Source organism: Notolepis coatsorum (assembly GCF_963971535.1).
Source record: "Notolepis coatsorum genome assembly, chromosome: 14".
In the NCBI taxonomy this organism is placed as follows: domain Eukaryota; kingdom Metazoa; phylum Chordata; class Actinopteri; order Aulopiformes; family Paralepididae; genus Notolepis; species Notolepis coatsorum.
Window position 1 is genome coordinate 21,464,872 of NC_140178.1, and position 8,861 is coordinate 21,473,732.

The 8,861-nt window shown below is 45.5% G+C and overlaps 1 long non-coding RNA gene across 2 annotated transcripts in view; it reads left to right on the top strand.

Moving 5' to 3' along the window:
• Positions 1-319: 319 nt before the first annotated feature.
• Positions 320-8,861, top strand: part of LOC311240939 — a 25,885-nt gene continuing 17,343 nt past the window's right edge. The window contains exons 1-2 of one of the 2 annotated variants that reach the window (XR_014620505.1): positions 320-427; positions 3,646-3,789. This is a non-coding gene — a long non-coding RNA (uncharacterized lncRNA). Of the gene's footprint in view, positions 428-1,311; positions 1,439-3,645; positions 3,790-8,861 lie in introns of those variants that run through there. The other variant, XR_014620506.1, reaches the window with a different exon arrangement.

Consider the following 8,861-nt stretch of genomic DNA (forward strand, 5'->3'; position numbering starts at 1 on the left):
CAGTACTCTGTTTTTCTACCCCTGTCTCCCTCTTTCTTTCTCTCTCTCCCCTAACCCCCCCATGGTGGGAAGTGGGAACCCCCTCTCCCTCTCTCTCTTGTGACTAGTGAGGCTAAATGTGAACGTCCTCTCCTGAATAAGGTTATCTTGGCATTTCTTACATATTTTGCGCAGAAAGGAAATTCCACTGCCCTCCCCCCCCCATGTCTTCAAGAGTGATATACATTCACACACACACACACACACACACGCACACGCACACACATGACGCAGAGATATACGCCCCCTCTCTCCATAGGATCGCATGCGCTACACATCACTTGCATGAAACCAAGCCCCTTGGCATTTTCCAAGTCAACTCCTCGACTCACACACACCCACCCTTCCACTCTCTAACTCAGGACAAGGACGTCCCGTCTGTGGATAGGTAGGATGAATTATTACATTGTGTTGTGTGTTGTGTTATCATGATACAGAGTGGGGGTTCTGCCGTCGGATACCTGCGCTCCCCCAAAGTACATCGTGTTCTTTCATGTGTGTGACTGATGCCGCGCGCCAAGTGGATGAGGCCAATGCAAGGCGTGGTGGGCGCTTCCTTCCAGCTGCATTATAATGATATGAAATATTATCATTATAATAATAAGTATTGGGAGGGTAGTCCGATAACCGCCGGGCCTTTGGTTAACAGGTCTTTAAAGTTTAAAGGTTTTTAACGGCTGTAACGAAAGTTACGAAACGGAACAGGGTTTGTTTTTTTTGCTATTGAAATGGCAATTCTCTTATGTGATCTATCTCTCGGGTGTGGAGGACGTGGTGGTTTTATGCATGATTAGAGGATTATGTCTGCAGGATGAAGTGTCCCGTCTCTCTCTCCGCGCAGGGAGTTAATTGGTTGACATTTGATGCTGATGTAATTTGGTGTTTTTTCCACCTTCTCGCTTATTAATATGAAGGTGCAGCAACCACTATTTTAGGAACTCGCATCTCTAGGGGACTGTGAGTGAGCCGAGGGCCCGTCGAATTTGACCTTAATTAATAAACATTCGGGTCCGATAATTAACATTAAAAAAAAAGTTAAGAATGGCCCCCGTATTTACCATCGGCTTTTGGGAGAGACGCACGACGTTGAGCGCGTTTGGACATACATTTTTTATTTTGTCTCTTCAGTAATGAGCTAAAATAAGCGAAATGACTAAATGTAATAATGAGTGATTGGACTATCGACGTGCGCCTGGCTATAGGCCTTGAAGACTACACTTCCCAGGGTTCATAGCTCGCGCTTGGTTACAGCCGGTGACTGAGGTGAGGACTACACTTCCCAGGGTTCATAGCTCGTGAACACTGTGCGCTTGGTTACAGGTGAGCAGGGGATGCCAGGGTCGACTCGTCGCTTATATAAAAGATAAGCCGCACTGCTCGCTGACTACACGAGCAACAGGTGAGATGTGCCAGCAGCACGTTGTGGAAATGTTTGTTTTCAGCTGGCCGCATCTTAGTTTTTGCACAGTTTAGACTCCAATCTTTAGAGTTTATTAATAATAGCGAAAGAGTTCAATGTTTAGAGGGTCGTGTGTGCGGTCATAGCCGAGTTGCGCTCAATTCTCGGAATGCAAACCTTGCCCAATATGTTATGCTACTGTATGCAAGCGGATATTCTTATAGCTTTCGGTTTCTGTAATACATTATTGCCATGGTTTGCAATGTCACGTGTTATATTGTTTATATTTTTGTCTGGTTTCCAATTCCCCCCCCAAATATTGTAAACAATTGTAATTGCTTCCCGTGGGGCGTAGCGTTGCTTACTCAAACTCCCAGTGTGCCTTGCGTAAAGGTATGGCGCCGGTGTTACTCTTATGTGATTGGACATCTATGTCAAAGGTTGTAGGAAAATTATGGTTGATTTGGTCATTTAAGACTAAGATTAATTGATTATCCCATCAATTTCGTGTAGGCTAGTAGGCATGTATCTGGCTTCTCTCCATACTGTAGCATTTGAAGACATTTAAATTCTTCCTGTGACCTTGACACACTGGAGTCAATTGGGCCCATGGTTTTCTTTTTTGTTCCGCCATTTTAGTGTCAGTTATTTAGTCGGTTTGCTAGTTTCAGTTCAGTTTTTTTTATTTTTATTTTTTAAACATTTGAAGTTTCTATTTCAGTATAAAAATAAAAGGTATACTTTTTTTTAACATTAGATGGGAGGTATTTGTCAGGGGCAATATTTAAGAAGTTTGGAAGGTATTGTACAAACTCATCACGTTATGAAGGTAATTGACTATAAAGTTAATTAACTCCATTGCCATCGCAGTCTCAAACACATGTACCAATACCTCCTCTCACACTTGCTGTGTTGACAAATTGGACCAGATTGACTGACTTAAACTTTTTCTGTGTTGATTTTTTTTATTAGAGTATGTTTACAAAGCACTTTCAATTAGTTTCGTTTTTTTTCTTTTGACAATAAATACGGGTGTAACGATATGACCCAACTTTGATTCGATTAAGATTCTTCAGGCAATGATTCAATGCATCATGAAATCTCTTCATTTGACCACGATTCGATAACTTTTCTATTAGTTAATTCCCCGAACTGATTCACTCAGCATGAATGGACTATAGGTCAATAATAGGGGTGTAAATGACCCCACTTCGATTCGATAACGATTCAATATTATTTTGACCACGATTCGATGTGATTCGACCTTAGGATCGATGTATTGTTTCACCCCTAACAATAAAACATTTCAGCTTCAACCAATAGCTTTTCTGTTTGACCCTAAATATTTCCGCTGACCTTGTGCCCGCACCTTCATTCGAGATTCCAAGAGCTTCTGCAGCAGCCAAGGGTGGCCCTTTAGCTCTGAAGTCTCCCAATAGTGGCTGTAAGCAGATTTGTGGCCAAAACAATCCACCAGATGGCACAATTCCATTATCATTTTAGGGGTTTCCCCGTCCGCTTCAATGGGCTAACCCCCCCCCCACACACACTGCCTCTCTAATGCAAGGGTGATGAAACGTGCGCTTCAAAAAGAAGCCACTGTTATCTGTCGTGTACATTGTTGGAGCACATTGTTGGAAGTGGGCTTACACGCTGGATCTTTTGCATTGTCGGTATAGTGAGTTAGGTCCAGCTGTTGTGACTGGGAGTTTTGGTTGAGGAAAGGAAATCCTCTTGGCATTTGATGGCAGTGGAGGTGTCAAGTTAGTTCTCTGTCCTCCTCCGACACCACACCCCCTCCTCCTCAAACCTGCAGGTCCGACCCACCCAGCTCCTGCCATTCCAAATCTCTTTCCAGTATAACAAAGCAGGGTAGCCGGACCAGCACTCACAGGTTCAATGTTTTTTTAATTGGCAGCCTGAATCAAAGCAGACATGTTTCGGACTAATGTCCTTCTTCAGTGGTATGGAAATCTCTTTCCAGGCCATTGATCGTCTCTGAACTTGCTCCGGGTCACCGCTCCTCCCCTAACTCCTCCCCCCCCCCCCCCCCCAACTAAACCCGCCCCCTTTTTATCTACACATGTGCTCTGCCCTCTCTCCTCCCGCCCCCCTCATGTGTTCCCTCCCACTAACTGACACACTCTCTCTCTCTCTCTGTCTCTTTCTTGCTCTTTCTTTCTCTCTCTCCCTCGGTGGATCCATAGGCGTACGGAGGACAGGACACGCACTCTCTCACACGCACAACACAGAGCAACACTCGCAGACATGTCGGACTCCGAGACAGCCGCCCCCGCTGAGGCCACCGTCCCTGCCGCCTGCGCCAGCATCAAGGCTGACCTGGACAAATGGTAGGTGAAGGTGTGTGTGGTGAGGTGGGTGTGTGTGTGTGAGGTGGGTGTTGACCAGTAGTGCAGTGGTCATTAAGGAAATGGGTCTAGTGGTGTAACGCCCCCCCCCCCCCCCCCCCCCCCCCCCAAACCAAATCCTTGCATTCCTATGTTATTGTTAATAATCTCCATGATCGGTGGCTATAGTCTAGATGCCCAAGAAATAGGGCTGGGTGTTCTTTGCATACTTGTGTGTGTGTATATATACTCTCCAACTCCACTTTACTCACTAACCGTGCACCAGTTGAGATTCTCTCATAACGACAACCTCTAATGTGTTCTTAGTTTTGTATGTTTCTTCTCTTCATGTCCTCTTCCCTGTTCTCCAGCTCCTGAGGGCTGAGTTGTGTTGCAAGCGACACAGCGGCTGTGTTTTTTTTGCGAGTTGGCACGACTCGATTTTTGTAGTCGACCCGAGGGGCAAAGAAAGTAGAATCCAAACATGCGTGTTTTGATTGTGCAAACACGAGCGTATGAAAACGGGAGGCGCTTTCTAATCGGCGCCAGTAGTTCTGTAATTTGAGCAGATTAAAGTGTTTTTGCATGGGTCTGATAAGGGGGGGTGGTGGTGGTGAATTGGTACGGCATCATAAAAGATGGCATGCTAAAATGGAGTCGCCACAGATGCGTGGAGGCCAGCTCTGGGCGCCACCGTGGAGGAGAAGAGTTGGAACGTGAGGTCTCTCTGCGTGTTTAAATGTAACTAATCTTGACAACGCAGTGGGATGGGGGCCTTTAGGTTATGAGAACCTGGTTTACCCCATTAAGGACACTGGGGGGGGGGGGGGGGGGGGGGGGTTGTAATGTTGGGGTTAATGGGAGGTGGCTGGCGGGCGATGCTCATCCCTACGCCTGGTTGGAGTCTGGGAATTTGCCTACGTCATAATACCCCCCCCTCCCAATTCTCCCTGCGGTCGCTCATTACGCTTCATAGTTTCTCTCTGCTTTCCTCTTGCCGTGTCAAAAGTCATAAAAGTGAAAAGAGCCATTCATTCAAAGTCCCGTCATGTGTGTGATGATGGCACACCTTCTCCCCTCCTGCACCCGCTCCCCTTCAGGATTAGCGGAGTAGCGCAGCCCCCCCCCACCCCTGCATGAGCGAACGGACACAGGACAACATGGATGACTCTGCGCGTGTGGTTCAATGACAGTGCAATGTCAATGCGCATAATGGCTGATGTAACCTCACCAGTCTACCTCTCTCAAGCCTATGTCAAACAACCATTCACAATGCTTTCTTCTGATGGAGTCCATTTTAACAAGTGTTTATTTAAATTTGTATTTGGATTCATGCCAAGGAAGGAGGTCCATGAAATGCAACTACAGGGCAAGTGTTTTTTATATCCTAGGGTTTCGTTTTTAGAAGTTTCACGGGTCGTATGGCATCTTGTGCATTATAGAGCAGTGTTGCTTATTCTTTTAACTAAACCAAGTTTCAGTTTGGCTGAAAGGAGCCCCAGTCTCTTGGGACCTGATGACTCTTCCTCGGCTGAGCTGTGGGTGTGTGTGTGTGAAGGCAGGAGATAAGGCAGGGGGGGTTACTATGGTTGGTATCGAGTTGGGCAAGGCTTGGCAAGGCTTGGGCAGTTAACCTCTTGTAAAAGTAATTGAGACTGAGCTTACTTTGCGACGTGTAGGAATGACTGCATGAGCGTAGAGCCTCATCATGAATGGACAGATGGGGCAGTTTCATTGGATCTTCTCTGGCCTCATTTGATGGTGTGTTAATCGGTCTTCACTCGGAAATAATTTTAGATTTATGTTTCAAAACGGGTTGGTCCTTGGGTGTTCCTTTTTGCATTCTATAAATCTTGATGATTGGCATCATTCATCAGTTACTACAGAGTACAGAGATAATTTGGTTACTCTTTAGTCTTGAGGTCAATGGCTCTCTGGTTGAACACGCTGCCCTGTGGACCTGTGCTGGAGTTTTACCGTTTTCACAACTCCTGAGGTGTTGAGTCTCGGGTCTCTTTTTTTTTTATCACTGATTGTTAAATTGTGACACTTGGAACTTTGGTCAGTTTTGCGGTACAGTATAGCACACTTTGAAGTGTAGTCAAGGGCACTTGTTGCAATATGACCTCAGGTGTATGTTGAAACGTTATGCTATGGCCCATGCGATTTATTATGCTTTCAGGGTGACTAGTGCAGTGCCCGATCGGAGCATGTGGGACGTTTGAAATGCATGCCTGTCCAGTACCCGTGCCAACTGCTTGGGCCCCCTGGAAGTGCTGCTTGCAGCGCTCTGGAGAACCGCTGTTTGCAGTGTTCTTGAGAACCGCGGTATGGCTGTTTGCAGCGCTCTGGAGAACCACTCCCATTGATTGGATGAGCGGTTTTCTATATGTGAAGGACTGACGGGACGGACACACTGACGATTACACGAACCAGTACATGCAGCCGGTGTCAGCGGAAATTTAACCCATGATGTTGGAATGTTGTGGAGGGAAAAAGGAGCCTGAACAACTGGGCAGGTCAGGGCTACCATGTTAAAGGCTACAGCGGCACTGGGTGGCATAGCAAACAAGTCCTCCCGTAACCTTTGGCTCAAAGTGTTGACTTGTAGGGCTACTCACCTCCAAAGGCCAGCTGCTTGGCAAACCGCTGACCTGGCCTGCTGGTGTTGATGGGTTCCCTCAAGAGCCTACCGTGGCCTAGTGTTTAGTATCTCCTTACAACTGTTTGATGAACAATCTTACTTACCATTAGCTGCCTTAGAGTTGTACCCTTCCTGCTGACTTGTTGTACAGAACGTCTTGTAAGTCGCTTTAGATGAAAGTGGCAGCAAAATGACTACATGAAAACCTGGTATGCTTTGCCACATGTGAAGTTTGTTAAAAAGGAATTGCGCTGCCCAGCCCCAGCCAACTGGCTCTGTACCTCATTAGCCAACTGTCGGGCAGTAATGCTTCTTGGCCGGCGGACGGCTTCACTACACAGGGTCCTTAGCTTGGCATGGTTGCCATGGAAGGTGCCTAGAGATGTGGCCACACAACCCATTGTGCTCTGCTGTGAGCGAGCCTTAAACAAACCCTCCCAGCTGGGAGCTATACTGAAATATGAAGGTATACCGTCATGGATCCATGCCTATACTTATGTCACCCACAAGGTATACATAGCCTAATATGTATTTTTATGTGTATTTTTTTAAGTTTATTTATGTGTATTTTCTAAGTTATCAAAAGTTTTCTTGCAGCAGTATTAAAAGATTAAAACAAAATGGGACTATTTTGAATGAAATGGCACCATGACAATTGTATCTCAAAGATAACAACATAAAAAACATTACATTGTAATTTGTACTGGAAAACGAAATTCCGTCTTTTTTTTATACCATCAAAACTAGGTAAAACATCATGAATATCTTGACCGTGCTCCCTGCCAACCTTGCCACCTTGAAGGGGGGGCGACAGTGGCTCAGGAGGTAGAGCGGTCGTCTGGTAATCTGAAGGTTCCCGGTTCAATTCCGACTCCTCCCGGCACCGTGTCTTAAGTGTCCTCGAGCAAGACACTTAAACCCCTAACTGCTCCCGATGAGCACGTTGGCACCTCGCATCGTTGCCTACATCGTCTGTGTGTGTGAATGGGTGAACATGAGACATACGTTGTAAAGCGCTTTGGATAAAGGCAATATATAAATGCAGTCCATTTGATGCCATTCTCACAGTTGTGACACTTGTCAGGAGTATTTCTCCGCTATAGGGACGCATGTATATGATCCGTCTGGTCCCTCCATGTGACTCCTGACCTGCTGAAACGTCGAGATGGCACACGGCTGGCTGACTCCATGTAACGTATACCAGAACCCCTGTGTATTTATAGAGGTCGGCTCCTAAATAGTCATGCGTCGATACGGGAGTATGTGTGTGACTGTATGTCCAAGATACCGCAACATGTTCCCTGACGTGGATCATGTTGCTGCGGCACCCGACACCGGTTCTCCTTAACGGGGCGACTTGTAAACGGCAGCAGTTTCGTCTTCACACACACGGCCTAGGAAGTATGGAGGCGGCCATGTTTTGTTTGTACGTCGGAAGCAATTGAGCCATAAGTTGGATTTTGAAGTCTTTGTGTTGGTGGTTTCAGGGGGGGCGTAATCTTTGTATGTTCATAGAATCGTGATTTTGCTGATAACATTGTATGTACGGTAGCTATATAATGTGTAGGTAGTGGGGTCGTAAATCTGTCAAGGTCACCTTGAGGTCAAGATGAAGCAATGTATTGGCAAAGTAAGTTTAACTTGTAATATGGAGGATAAAGCAACAGATGGGCTGATTCACATTTTATCTTTCTCTTTTCAGAGGGAGGGGAGGAGTTATGTTTAGTATCAGTTTATGGAATTGCTTTGGGATGTCTGTCGCATGAGAATCTGTTCTTTGTTTTGCTATGTTTTCGGTTTAAAATATCTATTCTGGGCAGACTTGTCTTTTTGGGAACTGGATATTATATAGAATTGTGACATGGGAGGAAGCAAAATGGTGTCTTGACATTTCAAGGTCACCTTTTTTATTTGTATTTTCTTTTGCCAACTAATGGCAGTGGAGGTAAATGGAAGGTTACAGATTCCTCTCCGAGCCTATTCCATAGATCACTCATCCTGAATTTTTCCAAGGGGATCAATAAATTATAGATTATCTTATCTTATCAAACCCTATCTTGGGTCATTCATAAGTTTGATGCCCGATTTTGCAATTTGTTGGCAGTTTCAACGGGTGGCTTAAAACGTCATGAGCTTCTAAAAAAAAAAATAATAATCTTAACCCATCATTCCGTTTGTCACATTTATAGAACATGAGTTCAACTTCTCACCAGTTCATAGTTCACTCCCCACCTGCCTGATGCCATTTGGCCTACTATTGGTCAATGCTGAAAAGGTTGAAAATATGCACCCCCCCCCCCCACCTCCCTTATTTTCACTCAACCTTTCCTTTATTGTCAGCCTATGCAGGGAAGGCAAGGATTAAAAAAAATCTGTAACGGTAGCTTTAGTGTGTTTGTGGGAGTTTTGTCAAGGTCGGGACATAAACGAT